This window comes from Ictidomys tridecemlineatus, chromosome 4 (assembly GCF_052094955.1).
Source record: "Ictidomys tridecemlineatus isolate mIctTri1 chromosome 4, mIctTri1.hap1, whole genome shotgun sequence".
Taxonomy (NCBI): Eukaryota; Metazoa; Chordata; class Mammalia; order Rodentia; family Sciuridae; genus Ictidomys; species Ictidomys tridecemlineatus.
This window is the reverse complement of record NC_135480.1, coordinates 60,227,961-60,250,306: the sequence shown is the minus strand read 5'-3', so window position 1 is coordinate 60,250,306 and position 22,346 is coordinate 60,227,961. Positions and strand designations below refer to the sequence as shown.

Sequence of the window (22,346 nt, the reverse complement as noted above, 5' to 3'; positions counted from 1 at the left end):
TTTACCACTAAAGGTCAATTCATAAAAAAAAATGTGGTTTAATCAATATTGGTACAAGGAGAAAAGTTTTTTACAGGGGGTGTGAGAAAGAAGCTTGCCTACTATGTGTCATATACTATGCTAAGTGCTCAAATAGATCTACCAGGAAGTCACAGGATATTCTAAACTGCTTCTAAACAGACAGTTAATAATAATGATTTTTATGATTAAAAATCAAATGTATATGGGGTACTTATGTGCCAGGTATAGTTTGTTTTTAATTCTCACAATAGTCAATACTATAGATGTTGTTATTCTCATTTTATAAATGAAAAATCTAAAGTCAAGTATCTAGTAGTTGGTGGAAGTAAGACTCAAATCTAGTTAGAATTTTATTATTTTTTTTTCCTCTTTTGTGGTACAGGGAATGGAACCTAAGGCTTCACTCAAGCTAGGCAAGCTCTCTACCACTGATTTACATCCTCAGCCTTAATAAGAAATTTCATGTCTAATTCTAAATCTATGTTTTCAAGCACTGCAATATGCTGCCTCTCCAGTAACCTTGATACATACTTTTATTTTGGTAGACCAGGCTGCCTCCTTGGGAGGAGTAAAATGTGGTTATTTGCTGCCACTTCTTTAGCACTTGAAAATGTTTTTTTTTTTTTTGAAATGCTTGTTGAGTGTTAGGCATTACCTAGGTACTAATTAATTAATATTTTTATTTCCCTCTCTCTCTCTCTCTCTCTCTCTCTCTCTCTCTCTCTCTCTCTCTCTCTCTCTTCTCTCTCTTTTTTTTTTTTGTGGTACTGGTAATTGAACCCAGGGATGCTTTACCACTGAACTGTTTCCCAAGTCCTTTTTATTTTTTTATTTTGAGACAGGGTCTCTCTAAATTGCCTACACTGGCCTTGAACTCCTCATGCCTCAGCCTCCTGAGTTGCTAGAATTATAGGTGTGCACCACCACGCCCAATTACCTATTCATTCTTCAAGATATCTTTAAATTTTCTTCTCTATGAAGATTTGAGAGGCTGGGGATGTGGCTCAAGCGGTAGTGCACTCACCTGGCATGCGTGCGGCCCGGGTTTGATCCTCAGCACCACATACAAACAAAGATGTTGTGTCTGCCAAAAACTAAAAAATAAATATTAAAAACTCACTCACTCTCTCTCTCTCTCTCTCTCTCTCTCTCTCTCTCTCCCTTTAAAAAAAAAAGATTTGACTTTTCATTCCTACTTAAGTTGTTCATTTTCTCTTTTGTGCCATTATTGTAATTAGTATAGCCCCTTACTATCACCATTTTACTTTAGTGGTATCCTTCTATCAGATTTTGAATTGCTAGAGGGCAGGGGCTGATTAATCTTAATTAAAAAGATTTTTTTAATTGTTGATGGACCTTTGTTTTATTCATTTATTTATATGCAGTGCTTTGAATAGAACTAGTGCCTCACCCATGTTAGGCAGATGCTCTACCACTGAGCCATAACCCCTGCCCTTAATTTTTTTTTTACATGCCAGCAATACATATATTTTTTTTAATATTTATTTTTTAGTTTTCGGTGGACACAACATCTTTATTGTATTTTTATGTGGTGCTGAAGATTGAACTCAGCGCCCCGCGCATGCCAGGCGAGCGCGTTACTGCTTGAGCCACATCCCCAGCCCCAGCAATACATATTTATTACTCATTATTCATGAGTAATCAGAAGACTTATAAAATCTGTTATTATTAGTATAACCACACATATGAAGCATCACAGCAACATGGAGTATAAAGAACGGTTATATATTTATATTTATAATATAAATATATACATAAACTGCAAATTAGTACAACTACTCTGGAAAGCACTATGAAGATTCTTCACAAAATGGAATACCAGATGACCGAGCTAATCCAATTTTTGGTATTTATCCAGAAGTACTAAAATCGACATACCACAGTGATAAAGCCACTTTAATGTTTATAGCAGCACAATTCACAATAGCCATATTATGGAATCAACCTAGGTGCCTGTCAGTAGATGAATAGATCAAGAAAAGTGTTATATATACACTGGAGTTTAATTCAGCCATAAAGAAGAATGAAATAATAGCATTTTTCAGTAAATGGTTGGAAGTGGAGAACATCATGCTAAGTAAAATAAGCCAGATTCAGCAATCAAGTTTTGAATGTTTTCTTGCATGTGTGGAAACTAGAGCAAAATAAAGGAAAAAAGATGGTGGTGGAGATTCGATATCATAAATATATATATTAGTGGAGTAGAAGGAGAATGAGAGGGAGGAAGGAAGGATGTGAAAGAGGATAAAATATGGAATGAATTTAACAAAATCATGTTATATGCACATATAAATGTAACAAAGAGAATTTACCTTATGTATATGTAGAAAACATCAATCAAAAATAAATAAATAAATTAGTGAAAGGAAGAGCAATACAGTAGAGGAAGGAGAATAGGGGAGGGAGGAGGTAAGAGATAGGGGATAGGGATTGAAATGAAATTCCTTGACTGTATGATTTTTGTCAAAATGAACCTAACTGGCATGGGTTGTAGCTCAGTGGTAGAGCACTTGCCTAGCATGTGTGAGACACTGTGTTCAATCCTCAGTACCACATAAAAATAAGTTAATAAAATAAAGGTGTTGTGTTCATCTACAACTAAAAAAAATGAACCCAACTACTATGTACAACTATAATGCTATAATAAATAAATTGCATTAAAGGCTAAAAAATAAAAGTATTTCAGGAAAAAAAATACACATACACCTATTCTCTCGAGTGGTTACCATACACTGCTAGGAAAGCAGGAGGCATCAAACTTGTAGATGGATATACTTAAGTTGCAAAATACTTAAGTTGCAAAAATAAAGTTTTTTTCTTCAAGTATTTGATCTGAGCTCAACCAAAGCAAATAATGAATATCAATATTTTTTGTATGGTTTCACACACTTTATTTTTAAAAAAAAATTTTAAATTTTTTGGGTACTGGGGATTGAACCCAGCGCTTTATCACTGAGCTTCATCCCAGCCCTTTTTATTTTTCATTTTGAGACAGAGTCTGGCTAAGTTGCTTAGGACCTTGCTAAATTGCTGGGAGTGGCTTTGAATTTGCAACCCCCTGCCTCCTGAGCCACTGGGATTACAGACATGCTCCACCATTTTCAAACAATCAACATACAAGAGTCAACAACTGTAAAAACAAAACATAAAAAAATTCAAAAAACAAACAAACCAACACAACAACCCCCCTCAAAACACTCTGAAAATATGGAAATTGTAATAATGAACAATATATTTCATCCAAAATATGTTTATAGCACATCTGTTTCATTTCTGATTTTCAAATATTTAAGAATTATAGTTTACTTTATTCAAACTGCAAGTTAAGACAGAACAAATGAAATGATAAACAAAAATCATTACTGCAAACAGCCTCATTACCTATAGTTTTTTTAGACAGTTTCACTAGTTCAAGACCATCATTTGCCTGAGAGATCATTAAGAGCTGCAATTAAAGAGTACCTTACAGATGATTTTTTTTTCTTTAAAAAGTGTCACATATTATACTTTTCATTTTAAAAAATCCATAATACCTAAATTAATAGAAGACTGTTTGTCTCCATCTCTTGCCAGGGAGGAAAGGCTGGAGTGATTCTTTGGTTCCAATTCAAAATGGTGTTCATTGGCTAATGCCCAATGTCTCTAATTTAAAGCAGTCGAGATGAGCATTTCATGGATGTTGTGCTCCTATAACTGAGCTGTCAGTAATAGGTCTTAAGTGAATGCTGGAGAGGTTGAAGGCATCCATAATTACACATGTCATTTTGTACTTAGTCATCTGTTTGTTACCAGACCGGTGAAAGGTTCCCTTAATTGTCAGTTCCATCATTCTCTGCCAGCTGCTGACATACAGTGACCACATCTTTGACATATGTGGAAAACCTCTGCTGCTAGTAGAGCATGTTTACTGACTGATTGCTGAATTGCACTTCAACAAACATGACTGTCATAGTACTTTCTTTAAGTTTTTCAACTTCCCCCATGTGGAACAGGGATTCTCAAAACAGCAGCTCTTAAACGGTTTTCCAGGTTTGCATTTTTTCCTAACAAAATTAGGAGAAAATGCAGACCATTCAAATTTAGGGGACTTGGTGTGTCTTGCTCCTTATAAGGTGGATTTATTCCATCAAATACATAATCTAAGCTATTACAGATGTGAAATGCTCTGTCACTGCTTCCTTAGCTAATATTCCAAAAGCATCCACATTAAGTTGAGAAGCAATATTTGGCTGATACTCTACAATATCTGGCCTCTCTGTTGTGCGATATACTATAACATGAAGCCGAGAATCATGCATGTGTGATGAACTGCATTAGAAACCAATAGATTAACCTGTTCAAATATTGGTCTTGCCTTTCTAAAACCACAACCCAAAACATGCCAGTTAATCTACTGAAATTCTTTGTATACAGCTCTGCCAAGAAGTCCAGTGGCACCAGTAATCAGAACCCACCTACTGCGGATTTTTACTTTCTCCTCCACTAGCTTCCTGGAACAAAATGAATGGAAAGCTCTTTCTCCCATCCCACTGTGCTCACTGTCATGCTACTGCTACAGCAGTTGCCACATCCCCAGGACTGATTAATCTTTATCTCATCAGAAAAAACAAGTATTGAGTTATCTCATACATACAATAAAAGTAATCAAATGCTTGATGAATATTTACCAATGTGTATGCTTATGTATGTAATAACGACCCAGGTCAAGATACAGATATAGCTGGGCATGGTGGTGCTCATCTGTAATCCCAGTGATTTGGGAGGCAGAGGCAGGGGAATTGCAAGTTCAAAGCCTGCCTCAGCAACTTAGTGAGGCTGTCTATCTTAAAGAATAAGAAAAGGTTTGGGGATACAGCTCAGTGGTTAAGTGCCCCTGGGTTTTAAGTACCAACCAACCAAACAAACAAATAAAACCCCCAAAACAACATTTCTGTGTTTCCAGAGTCTGTAACAGAGAGGTTTGCAAACTTTTTCTTTTTTTTTTTTTAAAGAGAGAGAGAAGAGAGAGAGAGAGGGAGAGAATTTTTAATATTTATTTTTTAGTTCTCGGCGGACACAACATCTTTGTTGGTATGTGGTGCTGAGGATCGAACCCGGGCCGCACGCATGCCAGGCGAGCGCGCTACCGCTTGAGCCACATCCCCAGCCCTGCAAACTTTTTCTGTGAAAGGCCAAACAGTAAGATTTCAGACTTAATGGGGCCGCACAGTAAGTTTCAACAGAAAAGCAGCCATACAAAATATGTAAATGAAAATGTATGGCTGTGTTCTAGAAAAACTTTATTTATAAAAATAGGTGTTGTGTTGGATTTGAAATTAGGGTCACTATTTGCTCACTCCTCAGCTAGCCTTGTATTCAAGGACAAAGTAGAAATTTGGTAAACGTTTGTTGAGTTGTAGACAAAAACCTTGATCTCAGAAACCCTTTTCTTAATTTTCTAGCAGTGGGGCAGCTTGTAACTTCCCCATAGACTGGTGATTTTGAGGCTGCTTCTTGGAGCAGGCTCCCTTTTGACAAATTGTGTTCATAAGAGAATAAAAATGTCATCTCTTGTAACACTCTCTTAATTTTGGTGTCCTGTGATCTTTGGAACCTTAGCAATCCATGAAAGCAGTAAAGGGATGTGTTTGTGTGACTCTCCTGAGGCCATGAACTATTATATCTCATTCATTATATCCATAATGCCTAGCTAACATGGATGAATAGAGATGCTTAATAAATATTTATCTTTGAATAAATAGTGAATTTAAGTTGCTCTCAGGATTTTAATAAGCATAATGGAAATTGTGCATTTACATACAATGAACATATCTTTGCTTTTGATTTCAGTTATGCTAGTTCTGTGTGTACATTAGTTTGCTTGTGCTGAGTAGTTCTTTGACTGGAAGTTGATGGCATCATAGGACATAAACCTGTCCAGTGAGTGAATGACCTTGGACACAGTGTAAAGCCAAAATAAGCAACAGTTAACAGGGCTAAGTGCTTGAATATCTACATGTTTACTTTTACTTTCTTGTTCATTAGGAATATTAGCCCAAACATGTTGTTATGAAGCTTTGATAATTGTATATGGCTGGTTAAAATCTGGATCAACATTTTGAGAAGAAAAAGTAGTGTTAATAAACACAGCTGGAAAGGTTGAATTATTTCCCAGTAAATGCACTTTGTTTATAGTCAAAACCCTTTAAAACATAAAGGGCTGTGTAAGAAGGTAATCTAAGTGTTGATAAAAGGATTGGTCTCACTATTTCGAAGTCAGGAACAGGCAGTTAAATAAATTGTCACTAACACTGACAGAATTTCAAAATAAATAGAATTTATAAGTTTATGCATAATCATTTTAAGGTAGCTCTTTTGTTGTGCTTATAAATCCACAAACATATAACATTTTCCATTTTTATTGAGGATAAGTACCTGCAACATTTTTGTCCCATTACCCCATTCTCTAATTAATGTCCATGCAGGTTTGATCATTGGTATGCTTACAAAATTATAACTGAATAGGTCTCTTACAATGACATTGTGCAAAATAGTGATAATATCATAGCCTTACAACCACATTATTTGTTATGATGCAGTTGATTAAGGGGAAAATTGTCATAACAAAATCAATGTTGAGGTATATGGAATCTTAAGATGACCCCACAGAAGAGCTGTTTATTTGCAATTAAACTGATAAAGTTCAGACTGTACTGATACACACACACACACACACACACATACACACACATGTGTGGACATATGTAACCATATGTATACATATATACAATAATATTATTAATAGCTACATATGTATACATATACATGTGTATATATGTATTCAGCCATTTCCCCCCAGTAGTTGGTCTTCATTACATATGCCTTTTAATGTTTTTTTTAATCTTTTGGGATGGTGATTTGGAGACATGTGTCCTCGGATGGCCACACATATAGGGATTGCCCACTGAGTGAATTTTTTTTGTGCTGGGGATTGAACTCAGGGGCACTCCACCACTGAGCCCCATCCCCAGCCCTATTTGTATTGTATTTCAAGACAGAGTCTCACTGAGTTGCTTAGCACTTCACTTTTGCTGAGGCGGGCTTTGAACTTGTGATTCTTCTGCCTCAGCCTTTTGATCTGCTGGGATTGCAGGCATACACCACTGCACTTGGCTGATTGAATCTTGATTCCTGCTGCCTCTCATGTATTCACAGAATATTTATGTGTATTTATGTGTATTTGATGAAGATTGGAAGGGATTGGCATGAAAGTTTGGAATGGGGTGAGAGTTGACTAATATTACAATCAGAAATAAAAGGCAAATTCCTTTCTAACATAAAAATATTTCAATCTCTTATTTGATCCTATTTGCTATTCTGGGAGGTAGCCCTATTTGCACAGAGTAAGATGAAGCTCTGAGGGTAACTTCTGTAAGGTGTCATACTTCTATTAAGGCAGCAGAGCCAAGATTTGAATCCAGTTTCTGTTACCCAGGATCTGTATTTCTTCCAATGCAGCAGTGACTCTTAAGCTTTTTTTTCAGGTGTCCTCTGGCTTCTCAGAGGTACCTTAGGAATCACTGTGGGAGGGGTGAGTCATTGCTAAGAATGTGAGGCTCCTCTGATAAGTCTCAATTGTAGATTGTAGTCCCTCCATAATTAGCTTTTTTTTTTTTTTTTTTTTTTTTTTTTTTTTTTTGAGATGCTGGGGAACAAACCAAGAGCTATACCACTGAGCTGTATCTCCAGTTTCTAATTTTTTTGGTACTGGGGATTGAACCCTGGGGCACTTAACCCGAGCCACCTAAATTGCTGAGGCTAGCTTTGAAGTGGAATCTTCCTGCCTCAGCCTCCCAAATTGTTGGGATTACAGGCATGCACTATCATGCCTGGCCAACTTTTAATTTTTGAACTTAAAAAATTTTAATTGTGGGGCTGGGGTTGTGGCTCAGTGGTAGAGTGCTTGCCTAGCACATGTGAGGCACTGGGTTCCATCCTTAGCACCATATAATAATAAAGGTATTGTGTTCATCTATAATGAAAATATATTTTTAAAAGTTTTACTATGGAAATTATAAAAATATTTTAAAAAATAATAAATGTAATATATATAATGAACCCTCATGTGCCCATTACTCATTATGTACAATTATGCACTCACGGACAATTTTATTAATCTTGTTTCATCTTTATTCTTCCATCATCTTAGATTATTTTGAAGCAAATTCCATTTGTAAACATTTCAGATACTATATATCCAAAAGAACTGTTTTTGAAAAGATAACCAAAATATCATTATCATGCCTAAGAAACCAATAAATCCCTTTAATATTCTCAATTAAAATAATATTGTGATTTTATTTTAAATTTCCTATAATGACCATGATTTTTTTTTTTTAAATTGATTGTGTAGGAATTAAATCTAGGGCTTTTTAAATGCTAGGCAATTGTTCTACCACTGAGATATACCCGCCCTGATATTTCTGCAGAATTGATTTGTTTTTATCAGTACTCCAAGAAGGTCTATACATTGCTTGATCTAAATCTTGAGCCTTATCCATAGCTTCCCACTTCTTTTTTTCTCTTTTCTTGCAATTTTATATAGATGAAGTAGATCATTTGTCTTAAAGGCTTTTCCAATTTCTGGATTTTGTTGATTGTCTTCTTATGGTGTCATTTAAGACATTCTTATTATCTTCTGTATTTCCTGTAAATAGGGAGTTTGATCCTAAGGCTTGGTCGGATTTAGGTTTAATCTTTTCCCCCCTTTTCTTTCTTCTCTAACTGAATCCGTCTGATTTCCTTTTTGTGAGGTTAAAATGAATGAGTAGGGTCAGAGGTTGTCAACTTGATGTATTCATTAAAATATTTCCTTAAAATAGTTCCAAATGCAAGAGGGCTTCTTCCTCTATCCAAAGGGCCTGACTGGCTTCACTTGTGTCAGTTTTTGCCTAATGATTGTAGGATTCATTGATGTCTGTTATTTCATTAGAGACCTAATTAAATATTGAGACTCATAATTAGGCTTGACTTGAGCTATACTTGAAAATACTTGCTTAAGTGGATAAATAATACTAAACAGAGGAAAGCAACTGTCATTCCATTGTTTAAAAATAAGTTTTAAAAACTAATGGATTGTAGCTGTTCTTTAATAGCAACATTTATTACAGGAACCAGGCACTGTGAAATGGGGACAGTGACTGTAACTAACTTTTCAACTTTTTTTTTTTTTTTTTTTAGTGATACTAAGGATTGAATCCAGGGCTTTATGCATGTTAGGCAAATGCTCTCCCATTGAGCTACATCCCCAGCTATTAAGACTTTTTAAACCTTTTTTATGTACCCATGTTTGTTGTTTATAGTTTATATTCTTTTAGAACCTAACAGTTAAACTTCTGCAACAAAAAGGAGGAGACAGTTGGCTTTTACCCCCAGAACCAGGCGTGGGGGAAGGGAGTACTAAGTGTTGGAGTAGGAGTTCTGCTGTAATGAGCAAAGGAAGTGGTTAAGTCCTTGAGGCCTATGCAACTTGAAGAAGAGCCTGAAAGTTGCCTTGGGAGCATCTAAGATTAGATATTCTTAGCTGAGCATGGGAGGACCAGTCCCTTTGCTTTACCTCCAGTTCCAAATGCAAGAGGGCTTCTTCCTCTATCCAGAGGGCCTGACTGGCTTCACTTGTGTCACATCTGGAATGTTCCAGACCCAGGTTCCTAGTAGCTGTGTGTAGGGCATATTCTTCAGAATCCTGAATTGCTAACCACAGGACAAGGAGTGAAGGACTCCTTGTTTTTCACCTTGTTCTAAGGAAAACCAAGGACAGGAACCTCTTAGCAATAGTTTACGCTGATCCTTGGCCAGTAATACCTTCTGTCACTCTGGCCAAGAGAAGAGCTGATGTGGAGCACTTGGTGTTCTCTAGCCTTTGCAGAGGTCACAGGCATACGGGGAAGGGAAGCAAAGCCTTAATTAGCTAAGGATTCCTGGAGCACAGCCACTTGGCAGTGTCTTACTTTAGCTCCTTGGTGGGATTGGCTCTTTCTCCTAGTGACATTGCAAATACTCCATCCCTTTATAACTGCTAAACCTTTGAAAGATTAGTCTTCTTTCTTGAGCTTTAAGACAGAGTGTGCATTCTGGTGAGGAATGATTTTATAAGCCAGAGAGGTGGAATGATAGTTTATTTATTTATTTTTTTTCCAAGAGCAAAAAGTTTTATTTAGAGGATAGGGAATGATAGTTTCTTTCCTCTGTTTAGTATTATTTATCCACTCAAGCACTTTTTTTTTGATAAATAGACCATAATTTTTTGAATAACTTTATTTTGTTTATTTTTTATGTGGTGCTGAGGATTGAACCTATTTCCTTATACCTGCTAGGCAAGTACTCTACCACTGAACCACAACCCTAATCCTCAAGCACATTTTATTTAATTTATTCTGAACCAGCAGTTCTGTGAGTTGTAGATAAGGAAACTGAACCCAGAGAGGAGAAGTACAGAACTAAGGTTATAGCATTTGACTCTGGATTCCCGGACTATTGTTCTTTTATTTTTTAATTTTTTTTATCAGCATGTAGAAGGAGAAATGAGAAGAATGGTAATAAAACAGTAATTTTAATGCAGCAAGCACTTTATAAGGTACTTAGCTTATTTTTTCACTATACTATTGGTTACATTTAAAAACAAATTTTCATTACTATTTATTTATGAAAAATAGTTTAATATCACAAAACTAAATCTGTATCCAGGAAACTGATCAAAAAAATATTGCTTTACTTATCTAAGACCATTGCAAGATTTATAGAGCAGAGAGATTCATCACATATGTGGTCACAATCTAATCCCTATTGTGATGATAGGGAAACTGAGCCTCAGAGAAGTCAAGTGGCTTTTTCAGGATACAGAGCTATGAATTGGCTAAACCTGGATTTAGATCTAAATACTTTTGACTTTAAAGCCTGTGTCTTTCCTTCATTGTTCTATATTCCTTGGTTGTTGTTTATTCTAAAAGAAAAATCTTGATTAAGTCACAAATGCAATGCTAGGTACAAGGGACATAGGAAGTGTAAAATTTAGTAGTTTTTGTCCTTATGGAACTCATTTGGTGATGTTGACTACTATGATAGAAGGAATGGAGTATAGAGATAGTGGGGTAAAGGATAGTGAGGGTGTAGGGGCCTCCTAATCTTGGTGGTGGGGGACATTGTTGAGGAAGTCTTCCCAGATAAGTTGTACCTCAACTAGTGATAAAAATGCATGGGTCCTGGATCAGACTGCCTTGTCCCATTGGCTGCTACCTGTAATGTTTTGGGAAAGTTACTTAACTTCTCTGAATCTACTTCATCTGTAATAATCTGTAATATGGAGATAATCATATTATTAACCTCACAGGGTTATTTTGAGGATTAAGATGAGATAATCTATGTTGAACATTTATCAGACTGCCTGATATATTAGCTCTTATTAAATGTTAAATGTTAACCTCTAGCCTGTGTTTCTTCTATATCCAACTCAGGTGGGGACAAAGGAAGTCAGGCATTCTTAGGTGTTTTTTTTTTAAACCAGGGCTTGAATCCAGAGGCAGTTAACCACTGAGCCACATCTCCAACCCTATTTTGCATTTTATTTAGAGACAGGGTCTCACTGAGTTGTTTAGCACCTCACTGTTGCTGAGGCTGTCTTTGAACTCGTGATCCTCCTGCCTCAGCCTCCCAAGCCACTGGGATTATAGGTATGTGCCACTGCACTTGGCTCTTCTTAGGGTTTTTAACATTCAGTTGTCAGTCCAAGTAATTTCAAAATACTCCCTTCAAGCTTAAGATTCTATCAAAGGAAAATTGGCTAAGTTAATTGTTTCCAGGAGGGCAGCTGTCAAGTGAATTTGTCTCTGGTGGTAACCCACTCTGGCTTGAGCTTCCTAAAGTCATACCTAGGAAGCTCTTGGGAATATCTGATAATGGCCCCTCTTTTCTCTCTTACCTCTTCATTGGATAGGTTGGAAGCTATATGAAACTAAGAGTACAACCAGGGAACTATCTTCCCTCTTGGTAATTTGTAGGTGTCCCAGAAGAAGGTTGGGGTGGTGGTGGTGGGTGAGATTTCATTTACCATTTCAGTCTTAAAAAACAGTTTTGAGTTCCTGTCCTCACTCTGCTATTAACCAGCGATATGGTTTTGAGTAAGGCATTTCTCCTTTCTGCTTTCCTTCCTTCCTGACTCCCTTCCTTCCTTCCTTCCTCCTTTTCTTCCATCTATCTATCCATGCATCTTTGGTAGTGCTCATTACTATGATAGAGGAGATGCGAGCATAGAGATAGAGGGATAGAGGACACTGGGATCTAATTCATCCCTCCCTTACTCTAGAAACTGAGGTAGGAGGATTGCAAGTTCAAGGCCAGCCTCAACAGTTTAGTAAGAACCTGTCTAAAATAAGACATAGAAAGGGCTGGGATATAGCTCAGTGGAGCATATCTGGGCTCAATCCCCAGTACTATGGGGAAAAATGAAAAGGATGAAGAAATTGGGTTAGATTGGTTATATCCAGTTAATACTTCTTAAACTTTTACTATTGGGCTGGGGTTGTGGCTCAGTGACAGAATTCTTGCCTCTCATATGTGAATCACTGGGTTCAGTCCTCAGCATGACAAAAATAGACAAAATAAAGATATTGTACCCATCTAGAACTAAAAAAATAAAATAAACCATTTACTATGATCAAGTCACTGTTCTAGGATGATGGGAATGTATTGGTTGAAAATCAGACACTGCCTCATGGAATTAAATTTAGGAGAGATGATTAGATGATGTGAACATGGAAGTATATGTTATAGTTAAAACTTTAGTAGTTGAGGGAAGGCAGACATTTGTATGAATCACTGTAGTCTAGTAGTTTTCCTAGAGATGGTGTGACTTAACCAGCCTCTAAAACTCTGCTTAATGTTTATATAATGCAGAAGCTCAGTAGGCATTTGGATTATGAAAATGACTTGAATGTAGTTGGGAGTGAGCAGAGAATAGAATTCTCTGGAGAAGGTTGTACCCTATTATACTGTTGTTATGTGTAATTGTATGTGGGATATTACGGCAGGAGTTATTTCCTGGGAAGCTGAAGGTAGCATTGTCAGAGGGAGAATTTGCAACTAAGGATGGAGGAAGGAACTGAGCAGAAGCTCATTGGTGTTGTGAGTAGAGGCAAAGGATTACAAATGAGGTCAGAAATGAAAAGGATTGGGAACTGGTAGATGTTGGAAAATGAACTGGGACAGGGCAACAGTTTTTTTTTCCCAGGCTGTGAATGATAGAGGGTCTTGAAACCTGAATAAGCTTATATATAATTTACTAAGTCTTTACCATGGTAGCAGGCACTATTCTTAGCATTTTTAATGTTAAGTTTGTTTAATCTTTATTATTAGCTTATTTAATCAGTAAACCAACCCTAAGAGGGTAGTATTATCTTACTGTTTCCCAGAAGAGAAAACTGAGGCTCAGAGAACTTAAATAAATTGCCCAAACTCACATGGTTAATAAGTGGTGAAGGGCTTGCTTTGCAGCACATAAACTAAAAATTGAAGTCATGCAGAGGAGTTTGCTTGGCCCCTGTGCAAGGATGATACTCAAATTTATGAACCATGCCATTAAAAAAAAATTGATGGAGTTGGAATTCAAGCCTAAGTGATAAATTTTCAGTCTTTGCTCTTAATTACCATGTTATACCATATTAGACCAAGAGAAGTCATTATAGATTTCTGCTCAGTGAAGATACTTGTTGTGATAGTATGGGGCAGGGCATTTTCCCAAGGGGCAAATTGAAGTCAAGAATATGAGTCTAGACTGTTAAAGAAATATGCTTTTGAAAGTGTATAAAGGTCTTGGAGTTATTTCACAATTTTTTTTTCTGAGATGTATGTGGCAGTTACCAGTCTTCCCTGGAGTCACAGCCCATTTTATAAATTATTTTCCAAAGAATTTTAATCTTAAGGAGGCTCTCCTCTTTTTATTGAAAAGGCTGTTCAGGCAGTGGGGCCTCAGGAATCAGGTTAGGAATAGCTCCTTTGGGGTCAGAGTCCAAGCAGCATCTGGAGGTATTTGCTAGAGGGGAAGTTGAACCCAGTGAAACTTCCTGCTGCTTTTAGAGTTTGCTCTCCTGACAGAGTGGGGGAGTATTTCTTGTTAGATTTTAGTCAGTCTGGTTGCTCATCTTGAGATCTGGGCAAGTTGCAAGGGTTGTGAAAAACAGTTTTTGTCCATGAGCAACCCACAGATGACCAAGAAGACAAACAAATGCCCACAATACAGCATCACAAACACTACAATAGAGGTACATAGAAAATGTACTGGGAGAGAAAGGAGGATCAAAATATCAGGAAAGATATCAAAGCTGTTTAAAGCTTGATCTTCAAGGATGACCAATACTATGCCAGGCAGAGACTCTAGAAGGTGATTTGGTAGTGTAAGTATAAAAAAGCATGGCACATTTAGGGAGTGGTGAATTGTTCTTTGAGCTGGAGTTTTGGGATACTTGGAAGAAGTGGCAGAAAGATGAAGCTGAAGGTATGGGAGGGCCAGATCCTGAATGACCTTGTATTTCATAGCAAAGAACTGAGATCCTATTAGAGTTGAGCTTTGCTATAGATATTTTAGATGGAGATAATAGTTAAGAGTAGTGTAGTAAAATGAGCTCCCTTATACCTCTGCTTAGGATGAATAGATTAAAACTAGAGTCAGGGAAGTCAGCCAGAAGGCTGTTAGGATAGCAGATGAGGAGGCTGGAACAAGGGTCATGGCGGTTGACTTGAGTGGCTGAAGGGTGAAGGAGGAAGTGTTGGGTGACTGGATATTACTTTGATGCTATTAATACATGGAATACAAGGAGAGCTAATTTGGGAAAGTTAATGTTTTTTTTTTTTTTAAATTATTGTGGTAAACCCATTGGTACTCTACCTCTGTACCATATCCTCTGCCCTTTTTATTTTTTATTTTGAACCAGGATCTCACTAAGTTGCCCTCCCTTAGTCTCCTTAGTCACTGGAACTACAGGCATGTGCCAATGTGCCTAACAGTTTTTGAAATACTTATGGGTGACATCCAGAGAAATATCTGTTGCTTGCAGGGAGATATGAGTTTGGGATCTTCCGAGAGGCGGAGGAGTATACATACAGGAATCATGACATCTAAATGATAGTGGAAATCAAAGAAGTAGATCACCTGAGTAAAATCTATAAAATGGGGAAAGGAATGGGTTTGAGAATAGAGCCCAAGGAACTGTCAATTACATGTAGCATTATGTAAAGTTAGGGAGCCTAATGAGGAGCGATCAGAGAAGTAGTTCTGAGAAAGTATTATCTGGGAAGCCAAGAATGAGAGAGCTTCTATAAGAGGGCAGTAGTGGTTATTGCTGAGAGAACAAGTAGGGTGAGCCCTGAAATGAGGCTACTGAGTCATTGGTGACCTTGGTGACAACAGTTTCAGTGGAAGGGTGGGGACGGAAGCTAGACTACTGTGGCTTAGGGAGTGAGCATGAGGTGAGGGTGTAGAGGCAACAAAAGACTTCTTGTTTGAGAAATATAGTGGTAAGGGAAAGAAGGAAAGAGGTTTGTATTTTGAAGAAGAGACAAGCGGGGCAGGTTTACAGATTTTATTTTTCAAGTTGGCAAAGTGGAGTGGAGATTTGAATAGATAAACATTGAATGGAGGAAAGATTGAAAAATGTAGCCAGGGTGTAAAAAAAAAAAAAAAAAGAAAGAAAAGAAAAATGTAGCCAGGGTGAGATGCAAGGAGGGAGGGGAGAAATCCTGGGGATTGAAATTGGGTAAATTATATTGTTGTATTGTGCATGTGTACGAATATGTAACAAATCCCATCATTATATACAACTACATTGCATCAAAAAGTGTGGAAGGAGAAAGAAAAAAAAAAAAGAAGTAACCAGTGAAGGTGCCATAACTCTTGGAATATTCCATATTATTGTGGGAGCCCTGATCTATGCCTCTGCTGAAGTCTGTAATCACTAGGTATGGTGTAAACAAGGGAGAACTGTCTTCAATGATAAGAAATAATAGCATTATTGGGTAACCTCTGCATGTCAGGCATTTTTCTAGGTACATCTGAACACATTAGGTACATTGCTGATGTTTACCACAGCTCCCAAAAGTAAGCATTGTCACCGTTTTCCAGATGCAGAAACAGATGAATGAAGACACACAGCTAATTAGTGGTGGAGCCAAAGTTTCAGTCAGATCTGCAGAATTCCAAGGTGTGCTCCTTCTGCTTCATAGTGCTGTTTTTCTAGTATGAGTTTGATGTTGAGATTGCCTATGCAAGTGACAAGGATAAAGTTCTGGAAATGTTGCTAGTCTGGAGGGGGAGTATTACTTCATCTCAGGGATGAAGGAGGAAGGTCTTAATCTCTCCTTTCTGTCTTGTCTGCTTAGTCAGTGGTTCTGGTGTCTGCAAGGCTTTTCCACTTTATTTTTCTTTTTTTTGAAAAAACCAGTGGTTGAACCCAGGGGTGCTAGAAACAAGGTCTCACTTAGTTGCTTTGGGAGGTAAGTTGTGATCCCCCTGTCTCAGCTTCCTGAGTCATTGGTATTACAGGTGTGCATTACTGCACCTGGCTCCATTTTGTTTTGTTTTGTTGTGATACTGAGGATATTGAAGCCAGGGGTGCTCTGCCACTGAGCTAGATCCCCAGTGCTTTTTATTTTGAGACAAAGTTCTCACTCAGTTGCTGAGGCTTACCTGAAATTTGTAATCCTTTTGTCTCAGCCTGCTAAATATCTTGGATTACAGGCATGCACATGATTCCTGGGTTTTTCTCCATCTTTCTGTAATTCCTTTTTTTAGTACCAAGGCACTTAACCACCACTCATCTCCAACCTTTTTTTTTTTTATTATTTTAATTTTGAGACAAGGTCTCCTTAAGTTGCCTAAGGCCTTGTTAAATTGCTGAATCTGGCTTTAAACTTGTGATCCTCCTTCCTCAGTTGCCCCAGTTGCTGGGATTAGGGGTATACACCCCCCTTGGCACATATTTACTTGACATAAGGTAAGGAACTGTGTTTTACTTATCTCTCTATTCCCAGCACCTGGCACATGAACTGACTGAATAAATGTCCTAAATAAATTTATTCTGGACTCTTTGTCTTTATTAAATGAGAGAATTGGATATTTTTATTTCTAAAAATATTTCCAGATCTAAAATGTATTTTCTATGAGTTTATTATGTTGAGTTTTTTTTTTTTTTTCTTTTTCTTTTTGTACTGCAGATTGAGTCCAGGGGTGTTTTACCACTGAGCTACATTCCCAGCCCTCCTCCTCGTCCTCTTTTTTAAAATACATTTTTAGTTGTAGAAATAAATAAATAAAAAGAAATAAATACCTTTATGTGTTTCTTTTTATCTGGTGCTGAGGATTGAACCCAGTGTATCCCACATTCCAGGCAAGCGCTCTACCACTGAGCCACAACCCCAACCCTTTTTTTTTTTTTTTGCTTCTTAATTTTATATTTTTGAGACAGGATCTCATTAAGTTGCTTAGGACTCGATAAATTGCTGAGGCTGACCTTGAACTTGTGATCCTCCTACCTTAGCCTTCTGAGTTGCTGAAATTATAGGTGTGTACCACCATGCCTGGACTTTTTTGTTTTAATTAAAAAATTATAAGAACTATTAATAATTTAGAACATACTATTTTACTACCTTATGAGGATGTTTATTTACTTATTAAGATATAAAAATTAAAAAAAAACCCTTTTGTCTGGTTACTTGAAAATATTGTGGTCCCTTGGCTCTAAGCTATATGAGGACAGTGCCTGTTCTTGTTCCAAAGCCCTATTGCTTAACACAGTTCTAGGCCTGTAATAGGGGCCCAGTAGGAATTTGTTGCACAAACTGGTTGTGGTGGTATACACCTATAATCTCAGCAGCTAGAGAGGCTGAGGCAGGAGAATCAAAAGTTCAAGGCCAGTCTTAGCAATTTAGCAAGGCTGTAAGCAACTTAGTAAGACCTTGTCCTAAAATAAAAAATATTTTTTATATTTAATTATATTTAATAAAAAATTTCTGGGGATGTAGCTCAGTGGTAAAGTGACTCTGGGTTCAATCTCCAGTAAATTCCCTGCACCCCAGAAAAGCATTTTTGGACAAATGAATGGATGCTTTGCCATCCATAAAGTAACAATTCTATAAGTTAGGGACAATAAGCCTCATTAAAAAAATTATTTTCTAGTTATAGGTGGACATAGTATCTTTATTTTATTTTTATGTGGTGCTGAGGATCAACCCATTGCCTCACGCGTGCTAGGCAAGCACTCTACCTATGAAGCTACAACCCCAGCCCCATCTTATGGATAAGAAAATTGAGGCTCAAAGGTCATAGAACTAGTAAATGACTAAGAGAAAGAGGATTCAAACCCAATTCTAAAATTCTTGCTTTTACTGCTAACATCATAGTATCTTCACTTAACTGATGTTTTAATTGTAAATTTGAAAGGAAGGGTATGAGGAGAGTGCAAGAACAGATAATCAAAAGTAATTGTAATAACAGTTGCTATTCATTGGGAACTTTGAGTATTTCATAGCATTTAAAGGCCACTTTCACTGTTTTAATTGTTTTCTATTTATTGACAAATCTAGCTCAGACTTCTATCCTGAATTTTGGATTTTTATATCTAACTTCTTAATTATCCAATTTCTTTTTCTTTTTTTATTGGTTGTTCAAAACATTACAAAGCTCTTGACATATCATATTTCATACATTAGATTCAAGTGGGTTATGAACTCCCATTTTTACCCCAAATACAGATTGCAGAATCACATCGGTTACACATCCACATTTTTACATAATGCCCTATTAGTAACTGTTGTATTCTGCTACCTTTCCTATCCTCTACTATCCTTCCTTCCCTCCCCTCCCATCTTCTCTCTCTACCCCATCTACTGTAATTCATTTCTCTCCTTGTTTATTTTCTCATTCCCCCTACAACCTCTTATATGTAATTTTGTATAACAATGAGGGTCTCCCTCCATTTCCATGCAATTTCCCTTTTCTCTCCCTTTCCCTCCCACCTCATGTCTCTGTTTAATGTTAATCTTTTCTTCCTGCTCTTCCTCCCTGCTCTGTTCTTAGTTGCTCTCATTATATCAAAGAAGACATTTGGTATTTGTTTTTTAGGGATTGGCTAGCTTCACTAAGCATAATCTGCTCTAGTGCCATCCATTTCCCTGCAAATTCCATGATTTTGTCATTTTTTAGTGCTGCGTAATACTCCATGGTGTATAAATGCCACATTTTTTTTTTTATCCATTCATTTATTGAAGGGCATCTGGGTTGGTTCCACAGTCTAGCAATTGTGAATTGTGCTGCTATGAACATCGATGTGGCAGTATCCCTGTAGTACGCTCTTTTAAGGTCTTCAGGGAATAGTCTGAGAAGGGCAATAGCTGGGTCAAATGGTGGTTCCATTCCCAGCTTTCCCAGGAATCTCCATACTGCTTTCCAAATTGGCCACATCAGTTTGCAGTCCCACCAGCAATGTACAAGAGTACCCTTTTCCCCACATCCTCGCCCGCACTTGTTGTTTGACTTCATAATGGCTGCCATTCTTACTGGAGTGAGATGGTATCTTAGGGTGGTTTTGATTGCATTTCTCTGATTGCTAGAGATGGTGAGCATTTTTTCATGTACTTGTTGATTGATTGTATGTCCTCCTCTGAGAAGTGTCTGTTCAGGTCCTTGGCCCATTTGTTGATTGGGTTATTTGTTGTCTTATTGTCTAATTTTTTGAGTTCTTTGTATACTCTGGATATTAGGGCTCTATCTGAAGTGTGAGGAGTAAAAATTTGTTCCCATGATGTAGGCTCCCTATTTACCTCTCTTATTGTTTCTCTTGCTGAGAAAAAACTTTTCAGTTTAAGTAAGTCCCATTTGTTGATTCTTGTTATTCACTCTTGTGCTATGGGTGTCCTATTAAGGAATTTGGAGCCCGACCCCACAATATGTAGATCGGAGCCAACTTTTTCTTCTATCAGACACAGAGTCTCTGATTTGATATCTAGCTCCTTGATCTACTTTGAGTTAACTTTTGTGCATGGAGAGAGGAGGGGATTCAGTTTCATTTTGTTGCATATGGATTTCCAGTTTTCCCAACACCATTTGTTGAAGATGCTATCCTTCCTCCATTGCATGCTTTTAGCCCCTTTATCAAATATAAGATAGTTGTGGCTTTGTGGATTAGTCTCTGTGTCCTCTATTCTGTACCATTGGTCCACCTGCCTGTTTTGGTACCAGTACCATGCTGTTTTTGTTACTATTGCTCTGTAACATAGTTTGAAATCTGGTATTGCTATACTGCCTGATTCACACTTCCTGCTTAGAATTGCTTTTGCTATTCTGGGTCTTTTATTTTTCCATATGAATATCTAATTTCTTAATTGACATTTTCTTTTTCAGAGAAAAAGCCAAAGTCCTTAGTGTTCTACAACTACAAGGCATGTATGAATTGGCTTCTCTTATGTTCGTTTTCTTTCCACCTGCTCACTCTGCCCTGTTGGTTTTCTCACTGTTTTTTGAACAAGACAGATATATTTTTGTCTCAGGGACTTTGCATTTGTACTTCCTTCCTTCTTTCCCTAACTTTTTGCATGGTTCATTGTCTTATTTCTCTCAGCTGTTTTGATCAAATGTTACCTTCTCAGTGAGACCTTCTCCAATCCTATTAAAAAATATCCACTTCTTCCCTATAGGACACCACAACCTCTTTCTTTCTTTCTTTTTTTAATATATATTTTTTAGTTTTAGGTGGACATGATATCTTTATTTTATCTTTATGTGGGGTTGAGGATGGAACCCAGTGCCTCGCGCATGCCAGGTGAGTGTGCTACCACTTGAGCCACATCCCCAGCCCCAACAACCTCTTTCTTTTTATCCTGTACAGCATCTATCACCATCTGACATATTTATTTTTCAGGCCTTTTATCTCTGCCTGCCACCCACCTTAGTTTCTTAAAAGCAAGGATTTTTATCTAAATCCTCAGTGCCTAGAATAGTGACTGGCATATAGCATACAATTATTAAGTATTTGTTGAATGAATGAACAAATGAATGTTGAAAACCTATGGGCCAGGTATAATTTGTGGATTCTTTGAGGTGTGGAGGAGAGATTGAATTCAAAGGTGCTTAACCACTGAGCCACACCCCTAGCCTTTTTTGGTATTTTATTTAGAGACAGGGTCTCACTGAGTTGCCTAGGGCCTCACTAAGTTGCTGAGGCTGGCTTTGAAGTAGTGATCCTCCTGCCTCAGCAGGTGTGTGCCACTGCCCAGCTTATTTGTAGATTCTTTATTTATATTTGTTTACTTTTCTTCACAATCACCCTGCAGGATACCATTATTAATTCCCATTTTACAAATAGGGAAAGTCATTTGCCCAAGATTTCATGACTAGAAAATTGTAAAGCCTAGGTCTGTACTACTTAATACATTGTCAAGTTTGAATAAAATGTTATTGAGGGCTGGCATCTAAATATTATTGCTTTGCTGCTGAATGTAGTGTCTAAGACACAGGCCTGAAAACCTGAAGAGAGCCAAAATCTGAATGTTCTGAATTGGAATTTGCTCATTCACTTGGGAATATACTGATATCTGTGATGCTACTACATCTAGAAACTTTAGACACACCTGGAAAAGGTCTTTGTGTAAAAGCTTCTGTGCACCATTTGATACACATTTGGCTTGTATTCTTAGAAAGTGAAGTTTGATGATGATAGGAAAAATTTTCTCCCTTCCCTGAGACTTTCATTCCTTAGTTTGGGATAGTATTAGAGTTACTTTTGGACCAGTTTCTTGTTGTTTTCCTTTCTTGGGCTAGTGTCAGTCAAGGCCAAAGTACAAACCAATTGCCAGGGTATGCTAGGGTTTGGCATGGTGATCGGGGAGGCCAAAGCTAGAACTATTCACAAAGATGAAACAGCAATATCTCCAGGTAAAATGGGACTCGTTCCAGTGCTGTTCTAACAGAGGTATATCACCTGCCAGAAGAGGTGGTGAAGGAGAATAAGATCAGTACTCAACCCTCCAATAACTGGGTTATGGGTATACTGTATCTCTTTCATAAGTTCCAGGTACCACTAACTTTGAGGTGAGAAGCCTAGTGAAGCTCTATGCTAATAAAATGTCTAGACAGAGCAGAAGCAGATATATATTCAGGGTACGGCTGTTCTCAGTAATATGACAGAAGTAGAAGAGCAAGAGAAGGGAAAAAGTCATTCTATGGTATTATATGGTAGTGACATGTCCAGAGAATAGTGGGTAGTTAAGTGTGGATCAGAGTA

General features: G+C 37.4%; 1 protein-coding gene and 1 pseudogene across 6 annotated transcripts in view; one reads left to right on the top strand and one right to left on the bottom strand.

The window, feature by feature from the left end:
* Positions 1-22,346, top strand: part of Stim1 (stromal interaction molecule 1) — a 214,119-nt gene that overhangs the window by 31,643 nt on the left and 160,130 nt on the right. The window lies entirely within an intron of this gene.
* On the bottom strand, positions 3,581-4,587 carry LOC101957230 (methionine adenosyltransferase 2 subunit beta pseudogene; annotated as a pseudogene).